Genomic DNA, 16,418 nt, shown 5'->3' on the forward strand with positions numbered 1-16,418 from the left:
AGCAGATTTGTTTTTAATTAAGGAATTTCACAGCAGCGAACTCTGATCACTTAATATTTCAAATCCGAAAACATCACTATTACAGTATGCTGGGGATTATTCTCTATATACTTCATACTCTAGGTGAGTAACATTTGCCCCAAATACCACTCTGCCAGCAGACATTGCATGAAGAGAGCAGCAATGTAGACCTCCCCTGGGGCTCTGCAAGAAAGTGGTACCTGGGGCACAAGACAATACGCACAGAGATGCTGCTATCAGGATCAACGCTGATCAGCTTCCGAGTCTCTGACAAATTCTCTATCTTTTAAGCAAACCATAGCTGAAATCAGTAGCCTGCCAAGAAAAGTGGAAAGACTTCACTTTAGTGCTGTGGGATTCATTTTCGTGACTGTCAATCATATGGTACTTTTCACAATTCCATCGCTGCAGTCTAACAAGTGCAATAATCTGTGGCCTAGACTTCTTGCCAAGCAGGAGTGATCTAAACTGAAAGACTGTGACACAGAAAAGGAGGAAGGGAGTGCATGTTTTACCCGATTTGACCAGTATGCAATTTACACTTCAGAGGAAAACTGGGGAAAGCTCGATCTGGTAAAAACTGTTGGCAGCAGGGCCTGTTTGCAGCTAAGAAGCCAACAGAAGGATTGTATGGCAACAAGACTTCTAGTTCCTGCATGAATTTCAAATCACAGCATTATGTTTAACCTCAAAACATCTGAAAGGAAACGATGAACAAGCATCAATCACTGACCAGCCATTATTTGTCGGACAGTCTGTGGAAAAAAAAGGGTTCTGTGTCAGACCAGGAATTAGGAGCTGTAATGACTACCACGGGACTTTCCTAAGCAGCCTCTAGCTTTTCCGCTCCAGCTGGATGTGTCCTGCATTGTAAAGCCAGCCTACGTGCAAGGTGGAAGCCTTACCCTTGCAGTGAACTTTCCGGTGTCTCACGTCAACTGGGGCACAGGTTCTCTGCAGGAATCACAAAGCCTAACAGAAACAGCACACCTTCAGGAGCATTTTATGAAGGAATACCCTCTGACCACTTCATAGGCAAAGCTGTTTATAGCTGCCTTTCAACAGAGTGGCTTGCAAGTGTCCTCAGTTTCTTATTAAGTTTATGGCCAGTTTGCAGCAACAAAACGAAGAAGGGAGCAGAGCAAAAATCTCAGATCAGCCTCACTAATAGCAATATGAAATGGCCCTTCGTGGCTTTACACCATGCTGGTAGAGATCAGAAACAAAGCTGCAGCATACACGGGTGGGATGCAACTCCCAGGCAGCACCCAGGATAGAATACCAACCCTAAAATACAGCTGTAATATATCCCATATGTATTATACACACTCCCCAAACACTGTGAAGGCAGATCTGAGGTACAGGACAAGCTATGTGAAACACTTAAGACTCTTAACTGCTTTTCAACACATTTGCAGTATCGTTTGCTGTGACAGCCGATGTTGCCTTGCTCTGTAAATTCACACAGATTTCTGCTCACTTGTTTCCACAGAGCAATCAGTAACCCCTCCAAAAAGCAGCTTACTTCCACTGCCAACCTTGCTACCAAGTCAGCAGGATGTTATTCATCTCAGCCCTTCATCTGTCATTCACAAGCATCTTGTTCCTGAGTCCTGCATTGTTACAAATAGGCTCTTTCATCCAGGATTATGAAGTCTTTCAGGGAATTTTAAAACCAAATCAGGAAAAGGACATGACAGGGAACTTCCAGGGAACTGGACCCGTTGCTTCACTCGGAACAGCAGATATGAAACAAATCAACCCTGTGAGCAACCAACAGGCTGAAAGTAATTTACAGAGAGAGATCGTATTCTGTCTCTGTAACAACTTTGGTCATTCCCTCTCAACTTCTGCTTGCTTAAAGGCTTTAACAATAGATTTGGCAAAAACACTCCATTTAAGCTTAAGCTCATCCTTTAATAACACAGATGGCTTATTTGACCTTTAACATCAAATCTGGATATCACTGACTTAACGTGTGTCCTCTACGAAGTCCTAGCACTGTGTGGACATGTACACAGCACGATGCTGACCAACGGTCAGGAGCTCTTCATTTTGCCTTCTGCAACTCAGAGGTAGTTTAAACTTTGTTCCTAAGAATGTTCCTAGATCTGAAAACTGCTTCTGACACTGATGAGGAACTTATAGGGAACACAGATACCCCAGGAGCACATTCACAGCAAATGTTTGTGTCACTGTTCAAAATAAGCCTTTAATGCATATTACATTATATAATTTAATATGATATAATAAGCTGTAATAAGATACTTCATGTGTAATATAAACTGAATGTGGTATAAGTGCCAAAGTAACTAGAATTGATTAAACTGGATACCGTTGCTCAATGTTTACTGCTAAAACCAAGGGTTTTTGTTAACATAACATACAGTCCTGATGATACTTCAAGATAGTTTTGTTTACATATATTTATCAAACAGTCAAAATCATACATTACCTTTTATTTTCAGTGGTTAAAGTGATCAAAGTAAAACAACAGATTTCTCTAAAATAGAAAAAATAATTATTATAAGAAGAAGATTTTAAAATATAATAAAAATTCTATCAAGTGAAAATATAAAATTGTATAACATAGAAAGCACATATGTGACTCTCTGCAACATCACCTGACAGCCAAATCCCATGAGATTTTCCATATCCACAGTCATCCTGCCTGTGTTTGGACAGAAGTTGTTTCTGTAACACTTCAAACTAAATCTGTTCCAGGAAGATTCTGGAAGAGGCAGTATATAATAGAGTTTCATAATCACACATTTATTACAAGAAATACGAAAATTAAGAAATGTAAGAAAACAAGACGGTCTGTTATTAATTGCATTGGAACACAGAAAAGCCGTAGTATGGGCTCTGAACTGAGGAATAAAATTGCACAATCTCCCCTCCGCTCTTATATGAGAAGTTTAGAAAATGCGTCCGACAGAACTCCATCTGCAAACTATCACAGCCAAGAAACCTGCAAGCGAGGCTGCGTCTGGTCTGACAGAGCAACGTAAAATGGATAATATCCACGAGTCCACGCCACGGAGACAAATGCAGATAAGCTGCATTACTCCAATGGGTACATTTTGTTTGCTAATATAGAGCAGTTGCTTGTACAAGTTGCCTGATCCTTTTCCCATACCTAACTGCAAAAGTTGTCCCACAAACTAGGCAAGATTATTTTTCTGCCAGTTTGTGTCCTACACCATTTAAGGCTTTCTCACTCCCATGATAATACCAAGCACTCTGTCTCGGGTGTAAGAGGCAGTATGTGTTGTGGCAGCTCCCTGTCCAGCCTGAGAAGGGAAGGGCTGGCTGGCTGAATACTCTAATACAGCACAGAGAGGTTGAAGTTTGCCCAGTTTTTCTTCTGCCAGGGCACTAATTTAGGTCTTTCTCTTCCACCAGCATTGCAATGGAAACTCGTGAGGTTAATTCTATTTAAAACTTCTATCCCTTTTTAAACTTCAGTTAAATATAGCCTGAGAGTCCAAAAGTCAGGGGAAATAGAGAAAAGGGAAGTGGAAAGGGCAAAGGGAGGAGAGACACAGACATGCAGCCATATAGCCAGATAAGAGACTAAAAAATTAGGCTTAACTACAGCTGGATCCCTCTCACCTGAGATGAGCCATTGTTGCTTAGGGCTACTGCACAAGCCTCTCCCTCAGGTAAGCGTCACCAGATGACTTCAATGGGACTACCCTTGCTGAACAACTTCTCAGCAGCCAAACTACGTGCACCACAAACGGGACTTTCAGACAGGGCCACAGCTGCTAATTACGACAGCCAGCAGCAAAGCCAAGCAAAGTTCACATTCTTTTGTGGAACTGAAGAACGAAGGGCTCACGCTGGCCACCTTGGCAAGTTTTGTTTGCTGGCAGCGAGCCCACATTAAGGCAGCGAGGAGAGCACACAGTAGGCACACAGAAGAACAACAGTGGATGCAGGGAACCAGCACTGTTCTCCCGCCAGCTTGTTACCAAGCGTATGGCGCGCAAGCTAGGTTGGAAACTAATGAGGCTCAGCAAACGCCTAACTGAATGAGATGCATTTTAGCCTATCAACAAACAATAAGCAAGTAAAGGTATGCTGAAGAGTTAGCTATAACAGCAAGCACAACTAAGAAATGGAAATTCTTAGGAATGGAAGGAGAGGAAAACAGAAAAATAAGGCCTTTGTATTAGCTTTCTTCACAGGTTGTATTAGGAATAGTGCAGCCAGCAGGAGCAGGGAGGTGATCGTCCGCCTGTACTCTGCTCTGTTGAGGCCGCACCTCGAATACTGTGTTCGGCTTTGGGTCTCTCACTACAAGAAGGACATCGAGGCCGTGGAACATGTCCAGAGAAGGGCTACGAAGCTACGAGTGGCTGAGGGAGCTGGGGTTGCTTAGTCTGGAGAAGAGGAGGCTCAGGGGAGCCCTTATTGCTCTCTACAGCTACCTGAAAGGAAGATGTGGGGAGCTGCGGGTCGGCCTCTTCTCACAGGTAACTGGTGATAGGACTAGAGGGAATGGCCTCAAGTTGCACCTGAGGAGGTTTAGGTTGGAAATTAGGAGACATTTCTTAGAAAGAGTAGTCAGGCATTGAAACGGGTTGCCTGGGGAGGTGGTGGGGTCACCATCCCTGGGGGTAATTCAAAGAACGGTTGGACGTGGTGCTTAGGGACATGGTTTAGCAGGTGACATTGGTGGTAGGGTGTTGGTTGGACCAGATGATCTTGGAGGTCTTTTCCAACCTTAATGATTCTATGATTCTAGGTTTCCCCCCTGACCACGCAGCAGTCCTACAGATTTATTAAGTTTCACCTCAGAACCAGTATTTTTTTCCACTATTCACTTATATGAGCTACATAACCTCTCTCAGTTCCAAAGGCACCTGCAGAGAGAAGTGTGATAGCTGTCCTGTTCAGCTATGAAATAACAGACAATGTAAAACAACAGACCTCTGAAACACTTGAAAACCCTCTTGGAGACTTCTCCAAAAGGCAAAAAAGGCATATTTCCACACATACATACAATATATATATAAAATGTCTTCCTCATCCCTTCAGTTCTTGAACTGCTCAGAGAATAACCATACGCAAATATTTGTTAAATTATATATCCACCATATATGTACACAAATTTTCTATATTCTGCAGATGCCTAAATTATTTTTGCAATTTTTTCAATGAAATCTTTCCCTTAGGCATTGAAGTAAATGAGAATAAAACTTGAAGAACATTTATGCAGCACCACTGCAGTGGTTGCTACACAATACAAAAAAAGGATGAGTAACCTACAGAGAGAGGAAAAGAAAAAAAAAAAAAAGACAATTGCATTTGGGTCCACTCATAAATTCACTCTCCCAGAGCCAGGGGATCTGCCAGAGAATCTGTCTTTTGTTTTAAATGTGGCATTAGCTGCTGTAGTTCACTATAACTCCACATTACATTTATATCTTCATGATCAGAAGTACTTTCTGATATGACATGATTGGCAACAGGCGCAGTATTGTCTGAACATAGCTGAAATGACAGTGAGGCAGAACCGGTCCAGCTCTTAGTTATAGTGATCTGTCTCACTCATCCTTCACTAAAACTCAAATCTTTCTCACCTACCTTATATGAAAAAAAAGGTTTCTCTACCATCTGCGTAGTAGACGCCTCTGCCTGGGGTGACCATGCCATGACCATTCAGCAAAATGTGAGGGTGACCCCATTCTAGCCAGATTAGATAGAAAGTCGTGAGGAATTAGGTAACTGAAGAAGAAACAGGGAGTCCACCACTTCGGGTCAAAACCTGAAGGATTGGAGTGCCTTACCAGCAGGTCTCTGAGCTTTCTGGGGACTGTCTGCTTTGCTAGAAAGGCGTTGTTTGTCTTATGTCCCACACCTGGTGCTTGTTTGGCCTCAGACAGTAGGTGAATTTAGAAAAATTGCTATTCAAACAGGAGAGCCACAACCAAAGTAAAGTTTTTTCAGAAAGAGTATTTCTTAATCTGAACATCCTTGATGTTGGGATAACCAGCCATTTTGAGAGACTTGTTTAAATGCTGAGCAAGGTCAAAAAAGCAATGAAACTTCCTAAAACAACTGTAGCAGCAAAATAACCTCAAAATAAACTGAATTTGCCAGCATATCAAGCTATAGTTTGGCAGAAACAAATCCTTTAATATTCTAAATTACTTTTTCTTAGAAAAGTAATTTCTTAATCTAATCTGAGGAGAGAACGTACCCTTGACCAATTCCCAAGTAATGCACAGGAGAGGAGTCCAAGAAGCAAAAACAACCAAACCACTAAGTAAGTGACCACAACATAATTGCTATATTCCCTGTGGAGAAATTCATAGCACTGTTAAAAAGTCTGGAAGGGATTCTGCGCAAATAGAATGGTTAAAAACAGCACGAAGTAGCAAAATGAACATTCTTAGGCTCCAATTTCAATGCTGACGCAAATGATACTCTCAACTAAAGAAGCTGCTGCACCTTTCAGCCCAAGGGTTCATAAAGGGTTCATACATACTCATAATATTTTTTGAAAGAACTAAAGGTGGTGAGGGAAAATCCTGTGCTGAATTCACAGCTACACGAGTTAGCGTACCTCATTTAGGAAATGGTGACCAAATAGACCTAATATACTTAGTTGTACATGACACTCATGGGATACTGTACATGTAAATTATTATCTCACCTGCTGAGTTAGAAGTGAGAGACAGGAAAGTGAAGCACTCTGTCCATTACTTTTTCCCAGTTTAAAAAATTAAAACCTACTTCCAAAGAGAGAGGAGGAAGGGGATTAGATAAGAACCCCCCTAGCAAACTCTTAAAAAACTATACTTTTCACAACTAGCTAGCTTCACCTCCCTTCTTTGGTTACACGATAACATGTCAACTGATATGCTCGTCTTGCACTCAGACTTTGCTGCCATTTCTACCTATGTATTTTGTATATAAGTCACTTACGAATAGCTGATTTAAAATAGCTCCACAGATTGACTGCACTCTGGAAGAGTGTTAAACCATAGTAAAATGAAAAGATGTGAAAGACAAAGACGTGAATAGCCCTCCTTTGAAAGTGATTCTTTAAATATACTGTGACTACTTGCACTTCTTTAACCCAGTATTTTTCAAACTATATAAAAGCCAATTGCACGGTTACAGAATGCATGATTTTCATGGTTCCAAAACCACCAGCAGAGCAGCATCCCGGTCCCACACGGGGCTCTTGGAGGCTATCAGCATTAAACTAATGTCTCCTCTGACATTCACACACACACATATATTTCTTAAGTCTGAAGTTCTTCCCTCTGGTTCTGCCATTTAAAGCTACTGATACAAATATGTACAAGTATCTATATTTAAATATGATTGTTGATGTGAGGTTACAAATTATAAAGTTTAAAAAGAAGATGTTTCCATGGATTTAGAAGACCCTGCTATTAACAGGCATGAAAGAAAACTCATATTCCACAATACCTTCAGATCAGATCTGTATGTACACTTCTAAAAATAGATACAAAAATCACGTCCCTTGTGGCAGAAGACAGCTCATAAAACTCTTTGCATCTATTAAACATATTTTCAAGTAAGAACATTTTGCAAAACTCTTTTCAGTGCTGTCAGGATCAACCTGCTAGCCAAAAGAAGAACTTACTGACACCAAGGAGAAATTAACACTTTTCTTACAGCTGCTGCTGTCCTTGAGGTGAATTGCATGTAGATTTTCCACTGGTGATATACACGTTTAGATTCCTCAGACCAGCAGAATTCACTGGGAATCAAGTTTCTATACCAGGTTTCTGTACCTTCAAAAAGATATCAAGGGTAAGGAGACCTTAACTGTTGCTCTCTCCAAGACGAGATGCAGAACTCAACTGCTTAGCAATAGATTGCATGGTCACAAAATACAGATGGACAAGAACACCTCTGCACAAACCATTTAGTGACACAGAACTCACCACTTCTGCTAGTGCTACTTAGATTTATTTTTTTCTCTGTATAAATGCTACCACTGCTGATTCACTGTAGCACAGGAGACATGCACAGGATCTGAACACATTGCAGAACAGCCAAAAGTATCATACAAACCTAACTACCCATTAAGGAACGACGGGTAATTTTTTTCCATTATTTATTTACTGAGATTCCCACGTATCTCTAGCACAACATCTTCAGTTCTCTAAAGACCTATTTTGCAATGGATTAACCTTTCACATTCTTCCCATAAATTAAAAACAATGGGAGAGATTTAAGTAGATAACCTAATGCAGGTAAAAACAGAATTTCCTGAAGAGGATAGAAATTTTGAAATTTAGTTTTGTCCTTTTTTTCTTCCTGTTTTTAAGGAAAAACACAGTATAGCTCCTTAATCTCAGCTATAATATTTTCCTATCTATAAGGTAAAATGTGGTGAAGATCCAAAAAAGCAATTCACCTTTATAAAATACCTCAGATGATGTTGCTCTCCCTATATTCCTCTCTCACCTACCTGTCTTTCTGCTACAGTTTCTAACATAAAGACTGTTTGGCTGAAAACAATGAAAGTCATAACACAAACTCGCAGTTCAAAAAAGTGGGCCCATTAATCCTATGTCAACATCATTTAGAACAGAGGAAAGGAAGAATAAATAAGTGCGCTCTCTCTCTCTCTTTTTTTTTTTTTTTAATAAAACAGTTACTCTTGCATGAAAAGATGCCCTTAACTAGAGACTGGGAAGCTGAGTTGGCAATTATGTGAGCACTGGGAGAGCTCAGGTTCCTCCAGTATTATGATATGATGACTGAGCTGGAAGAGAAAAGATGAATGTTGAACCTGATTATTTAAAAAAAAAAAAAAAAAAACAGCACTAATTGCTAATTTGAATAGTTGCATATTGTGTAAATAAGAGAAGAATCTCTGCATGCCAAAACAAAGAGCTCTTAGCTCCCAAAGTGGAGTTTCCTGAAAAATGGACATGACATACTCTTAACTGCTTGTATGCAGCCTCTTGCTGATGTAGAAATGTGTCACCAAAACCTCTAAGAATGCTGAAAAGAAGGGCACTCACTTACAGAAACTGGTGTCTCTACCAACATAATACCTTGATTGTAAAGGTATTACCTTGCTGAGCTGCACATACCTGGAAGCCACAATCCTTGAGTCACAAAAGAGTCTTTATCAACTCTGAAAGATTTGTAAATAGGTGAGTACGGTTTGAAGTCTTTCTTGGCCTACCATCACCACTGCTGTGGTGCAGAATAAAGCTGCTCCTATGAAGATTATATTCCAAACTGAAGAAAGCATCAATTTCTCTTCACTTTTAAACCAAAAACAGGAAGAAGAAAAAAAAAACCTTCAGAATCTATAAGTCAGAAACTGTTTCAGAAGTGTCCTATAACACAGGAAAAGGAGGATCTCTGTTTTCTGATCCAAGCTGCAATAATAAACATTATGTAAATAATTTCTTTATTTTTGATACATTAAATGACAACATCCTGAACTGCTAGTGGAAATCATTTGGGATTTCAAGTGGACCATTTCCATAGACTGCATGAACACTACATAGAAACAAGCATCCCAGAGGCCAGCTGCAGTGTTCCTTCCAACTAGAGCTGAAAGCCAGGATTGCCTTCTCAGACTTAATGCTTTGAACAGATGTGAGAACTGGTCTCAATACAGAACACAGTGTCAAGTCGCCCTTCCCAGGAGAGGGTGAGGGAAGTAGGAATAGAAGGAAAGAAAGAAATGAAATGACATCAGAAAGCAACTAAAAGAAATTCTTATTTTCCCTGTGTTCCGAGACACATGTTCATCTGCTGAAGGACTCCAGTGGGCCACACAAGATGTCAAGTTAGCAAAAGAGGCAAAGTATTCAGAAGCTTATACGTCAAATATATCGGCCTGAATGCACATACACATTGAGCATCTTCTTGTTATCTGGATCCAATGTAAGTAACTATTCAGTCTTGCAAGATAACAAGACAGTGACAGGATATCACAGCTTTACCTAGCTAGGATTCCTCCTCAGAGTGAAGAGTTGTCTTCAATTAGTGTTGAAGAGGACAAAGATGAACGGTGAAATGCCTTTGTGTGGGACACAGGAGCAAGCCCTACTGGAATGCAAATATCAGCTTTTACGATGACAAATTCCAGTCAGTGCAGTCATGAGAATAATCAGAAGACATGTCCTTCTCCGATCTTGTGCACCAAGGGTAACAATTCAGTTCATTATGGCCGTGGCAGAGAGCTTCCCAATGCCTGTGCATGAACGCACACTGACTATACTTTTGCACTATGATCAGAAACACAGCAAGCAGGTTTCCAAAAGTGAAAGAAGAAAGGGGGAGAAGGAAGAACAAAAAAATACGTAAGAGATCCAATGTTTCCCAATAGGAAAATATGAGCTAGGACAAGGATAGCCTTTATATAAGTTCTGAAATGATGCATAAACAAGTGGGAAACAGGGAGTTCAAATGATGAAGATGGATCAGATCACTTGAATTCAGAAAGCTTGCTTTTCAACTCTCTAATTTACTTCTAAATTGTCCTACTTCTTAGTACATTAAGATCAATTGTTTGAACAAAGAATTCTTACTGAGCTTTAAAAGTAAGAGAGAAGAAAAGATACTGTGTAATGTTTCCAATTTACATTAAAGTCTATGCATTATTATCTTCTTATTATCTCCTAAAGATTTTTCCAGGCATTTAATTAACATATGACAAGATACCCAAGTTGGCAAGAAAAAAAGTCACCATTTAGTGCACTATCTATAGCGTCTCAGAAGTTAGTTTCCCATTGTTTTTCCTTCTAATGCACTACCTAGTGAACATCTATTATGCTATTTTAATAGTGAAGCTCTGTCACAGAAATAAAAGGAATAAAGTTCTCAAGGTACCTACACTCCATTTTCTAATTTGACTCCAGAACAAGTGTCTTTCAAAGTCAGCGAAACATAGGTAAAGTTTAGAAAAAAATTACCCAAGGACTCTGCTACTGCAAAGCAAGCTGGTATCAGCACACTTTTAGGAGTTCTCACCGGGAGCTTAACCCCATAGAAATCCACAGGAAGCATGAACTTTAAATGCATGTAAAGCAGTCTCAGAACATCTCTAGGAAGGTGGTGGAGAATTGCCAGAGACGCAGGGGGGCTAGGAGCTCCCCGCAGGTCCATCAGGGCAGGGCCTGGAAGCCCAACCCGTCCCCCCCACCCCACCAGGAGCAGGGCACAGGGGGCACCAGGGCAGCCCCAGCACCAGGCACCTCCCTGGGGACACGGCTCATGGCCAGGCCAGGCGGGGCCAGGCCCAGCAGGACTGTGGGGAGCTGGAGCCCAGCCCTGCTGCGGTCTTGCTGGGGCAGGGGCTGCGGCCCCAGGCTGATGTGGGGTCCTGGGCCTAGGGGGGAGCCAGGGACAGTCAGGGCTGGCAATGCCCTACAGGATATCATTATCCTTGACAACAAACACTGCGGGCCCTGTTCTCAGGAGTCCTCTGTCTTTCCTACACGTTCCCTGAATGCAGATCACTGGCCTCTCCCACTTTCAGCAAGTCCCAATCCTGCCAGAAAAAACACCCTTGAACAAGTGGCAGGATATTCAACACGCTTCATGGTTATGTTTTATGCATCCCCTTGCTACCAAAATCATGCAGCCATTGGTGCTGCTGATTTGAGGGAGATCTGTGAGTACTGCTTCACTAATATGACAGAAAAAGGCTGCAGCAAGTAGAAAAAAACAAGACTTAAGGATGAAAATATAATGTTTGATACAAATTCCCCCATTGAACATGAGTTTCTGTTTCTTTGTGGACCCATATCTAGTACCTTCCACAGCATAAAATCCCTCTGCTTTGTGTTTTTGCCTTGAGAAAGTGCTTCTCTCAGCATTTGCCAGCCGCTCAGCTCAGCAGTCACAGAATCACAGACTGGTTGAAGTGGGAAGGAGTCTCTGGAGATCACCTATGTCCACCCCCCTCACCCAAGCTACAGCAGATTGCTCAGGGCCACATCTAGTTGGGTTTTCAATATCTTCAAGGATGGAGACTCCACAACCTCCCTGGACAACCCGTGCCTGTGTTCAATCACCCTTAAATTTAAGAAGTATTTTACTTACATTTAAACAGTATTTTTTGCGTTTCAGCTTGTGCCCGCTGCCTCTTGTCCTGTTGCTGGGCACCATTGAGAAGAAACTGGCACCACTGACAAGAATCTGGCTCTCTCCTTTACTGCCCTCCATCAGTTATGTATAAACATTGATCAGAGCTCCCTAAGCCTTCTCTTCTGCAGGGTAAGCTGCCTCAGCTCTCTCAGCTTCTCCTCGTATAACAGATGTTCCAGTTCCTTAACCATCTTCGTGGTCCTTTGGTGGCCACACCCCTGTATGTCAATGTGTCTCTTGTACAGAGGAGCCCAGAACTGAACCAACACTCCAGGTGATTCTCACCAGCATGGAGCAGAGAACAACCTCCCTCAACCTGCTGGTAAGTCACTCCCCTCATGATGCCCACGATGATGCTGGCCTTCTTTGCCTCAAGGGCACCTTGCTGACTCATGTCCAACTTCTTGTTTACCAGAAACCCCAGGTCCACGTCAGCAAAGCTGTTTTCCAGCCAGTTAGCTCCCAGCATGTGCTGGTACTTGGGACTATTTCTCCCCAGGCTCAAAACTTTTGCATTTCCCTTTGTTGAACTTCACGAACTTCCTGTCAAGCAATGGGAATTTCAGCCAATGCCTCCAGCTTACCTGAATGGCAGTGCAACCATCTGGTGCACCAACCGCTCCTCCTACATTTGTATCATCTGCAAACTTGTTGAGGATGCACTCCATCCCATCATCCAGATCATTAATGAAGATTTTAAATAGTATTGGCCACAGTGTACCCCAAATGATGGGCCTTCAGCTAGACTTCGTGCCACTGGTCACAACCATTCAAGCCCAGCAATTAAGTCATTCCTCAGTCCATCTCATCATCCACTTATTTAGTACTTCATCAGCTTGTTAATGAGGATATTATAAGATAGTTTCAAAAGCCTTGTTAAAATCAAGATAAGCATCATCCACTGCTCTCCCTGCAGCCACTGAGCCAGCCATCTCACCACAGAAAGTTATCAGGATGGACAAGCATGATTTCCCATTCACAAATCCATGCTGACTACTCTCAATCACCTTCTTGTCCTTAACACTTGGAAATGGCACGCAGGAAGATATGCTCCTGGAGTGCACTTTCCCATCTCATCTCTTCCTAGAGAGCTGGCTCACTGCTAGGCTGTCTTGGATCTTCTGTGTAGGGCTGTTAACATTTACTACCTCACCCAGTCTTTGCTAGAACTAATAAATGTTCTGATCTCCACCCTTTTCACCTAGAATAAGACAGACAAAACTTTTTCCAGTCACAACAGCCAACCTTGCACTAAATCCAGAAGCAACAAGTACTTTGAACAGCACTCACTAGAGAACAACATGTTCAGTTCTCTCAGTTGAGAAGGGGAAATCTGAATGTCTCCTACCTTGCCAGGAGACATTTCAGTCTCTTGCTTCTTGAAAAGGCAAGAAGGAAAGAGCAGTCATGCAAAGCTCACCAAGAGGAAAAAGGGGACAAATCTTACAAGACTAATGGCAGGTAACAGAAACTTGATACACACAGCCACACAGTTCTAGACTCAAGTTTAGTGCCATTTCTCCTAGATCCAATTCTACAAGATACCACTTTCCTGTATATGACTGAGTCTACATTTGCCTCAGGAAAGGCACAGACTGCCTACTTCAACACCTAAAATAAGAACAATACTATTCATGGATTTTGCATTTCTTGTCACCCTCTAGAAATTTTTGACCTCATATTTCACATATATATACAGTCCTTCACTGACAGTCCATATTAATCCATTTATCCTGAAATGCTTTATAGTATTGGGGATCACTGACTGGGTCATGGTATGATCTAGGACTCACAAAGAAATCCTTTGACCTGTCTAGCATGCAAGAAACTTCAGAGGAGCCCTGCCCATGCTGGTCCTAGCTGTGAGGCTGTAGTCTGGACCCTTAGAAGGGACAGTATTTTTCATCTTTCAAGTGGTAAGAGCTACATACAACTGTGAAATATTAAAAAATAAAAATAAATACTACTTTTATAACTGATCTGAGTTTTTATTTTAAATTATGTCATCAAATTATGAAAATTTGTTGAAACCAAAGCCCTCTGCAAGAAAGACCCATACCATTCATAAAGCAGGCATCCTGGACTCAGGTTCAATTCTATTGTTAAAAGCAACATGGAGACATTCCTATCCTCTGTCATCCTTAGAGTACCATCCTCCTAGCAGAGGTAACAATCACACAAGACAGAAAAGATCCTAGACATATCTGCTGGATCTTGCACTGTCAATGTAAGTACATGAGACACTAAGAAACCAGCTAAAGCCCTCTTTCTCAATTTGTCACAAAAACGGGATCATAATTGCAGATCAATCCAATATAAGAACCTGGCTTTCCTGCTCAGCAGCGTTTGCAAAGCTCCCTTCTTTGTAGCATTGTGACTTTTTTTTTTCCAAGCATCTGATACTTGACAGATCTTAAAGCATTTACCACTGCAATAACTAAGCTGTAAGAGGGAAGGTGTTAAGGATTTTTTATTTTTTTTTAAGAACCCCTCCCCCCGCCCCCCCAAGAAAAAAAAGACAAACCTGAGACATTCTTCACATCTTCAGAGAAGACACATAAAACTTTTCTTTTTCTGTTCTTGCAGTGGCTCGTAAGTCTTCTTTCTAGTAGCTGTCAGAAAAACATGCACTCTATACTGCTCAAACTAGCAATAAATGAAGACTGTTTGCCTTCTTTTTTCCCCCTCTTCTCAACATCCCTACTGCTTTCTTCATCCTGTATGTTTAAACATTATCCATTTATGTTACTCTACAAACATTTGTTTGCGTATGTGTGCCTCTCTCCGTGTACCACAGGATGGCAGCATACGTTAGAAGATAAAGAAAAAAAGCTGAGGAATAAAAAACCAATACATATCACAACTGATTTTTATATATATAATATATATGTATATATGTATATTATTGTTACTTAAAACAAAAAGACTAGTTTACAATGCATAGACCCAGACACACATCCTCAGGCACATAAAAGTAGTAATGCTTGAATCCATACCATAGCAGGTCAAAGGCGTTCAAAAATTATTGTTAAAGGGAAACAAATTATACGGGATTCTATCACAACAAGTAACTCAGGAATTAACGAGGTGTTTAGTTTGATCCAAAGTAAATAATACTTGGCAAAATTGAGATTGAGAACAAATTTGTATGACATGACAGTAAATCGTAACTGAAGACTGTACCCCTTAAATGTGCTAATGGCAAAAAGGTGTCCAAAAATGAAACCAAAATAAAATGCAAATTTTGAATTTTTCAATATTTTCAATATTTCAATATTTTTCAATAGAGAAATACTCTTCCAGCTTTGGGTACATTAAAAATATACATAAAATAGTTGAAGTAGATGGGTTCGTTTGTTTGAGGGCATTTGCTACTGGCAATGAAAAGACCTTGTTTATTTTAAAAATTAAGTAAGTTGTACATCTGTCTTGCATGGGAATTCACAATTGGTGCCTCAATCTTTTAATTTTTCTTTAAAGCTTTCTGAGTAATGAGGAGGTTAAACAGAAGACAGCAGAAAATAGAATAAAGTACATGAAAAAAAACACCAGACAATCTGATGGCAGCTTTTTCAAATTTTCATGTGAGATGTTGACATCAAAAGATGGGATTTCAAAGTCCATATTCATAATTAAATTTAAAAAAATAGGAAACTATAAAAAAATACAAGCAAGTAGGAATATTTTTAGGATGGAATGGGATATGGTTATATTTTTGCAGAGCAACCTTTAACTGAAAGTTATCGAGTACTTTCACAGGGAGTCGTTCATAAAGCTTCTAGGGATGAATAGCTTTACAGAGGGATGCTTCTACCATGCAAGTTTTTCCTCTCTGTGCCTTCAAGCAGTTTAACAATGTTATGATAAATTTAGATGAAGTATTTATTTTTAATTCATACCACATATGCTTCTTCTCATATTTTTTTCCAATTTCTTCCTACCTCACCACTTTGCTTCTCTGTCCAATGCCAAACTAATCAAGAGACATGCTAGCACAGCTGGTACATCATCAGGATTTTGAAGTTGTGGGCTGTGTCAGTTGTTTGCAATGACCTCCTTGGTAAAAAAGACTGACCAACCCCCATCAGCTTTGAAGAAGCCATAGCTGGCACAGCTCTGTTTGCTTTCAGGACTCCAGGTAGTCGAACTTGGGATATTTGCACTGTATTGGCCAGACTTGACTCTCCCTCCTGGCTGCTGTTAAGTGTCCCCACAAGCTGCATGATTAAAGTTGCCCTATTCTGGACATAAAGTCAGTGGGACCAGAATTAGGGTGACCTAATCAG

The sequence above is a fragment of the Anser anser genome, assembly GCF_964211835.1.
Source record: "Anser anser genome assembly, chromosome: 3".
Taxonomy (NCBI): Eukaryota; Metazoa; Chordata; class Aves; order Anseriformes; family Anatidae; genus Anser; species Anser anser.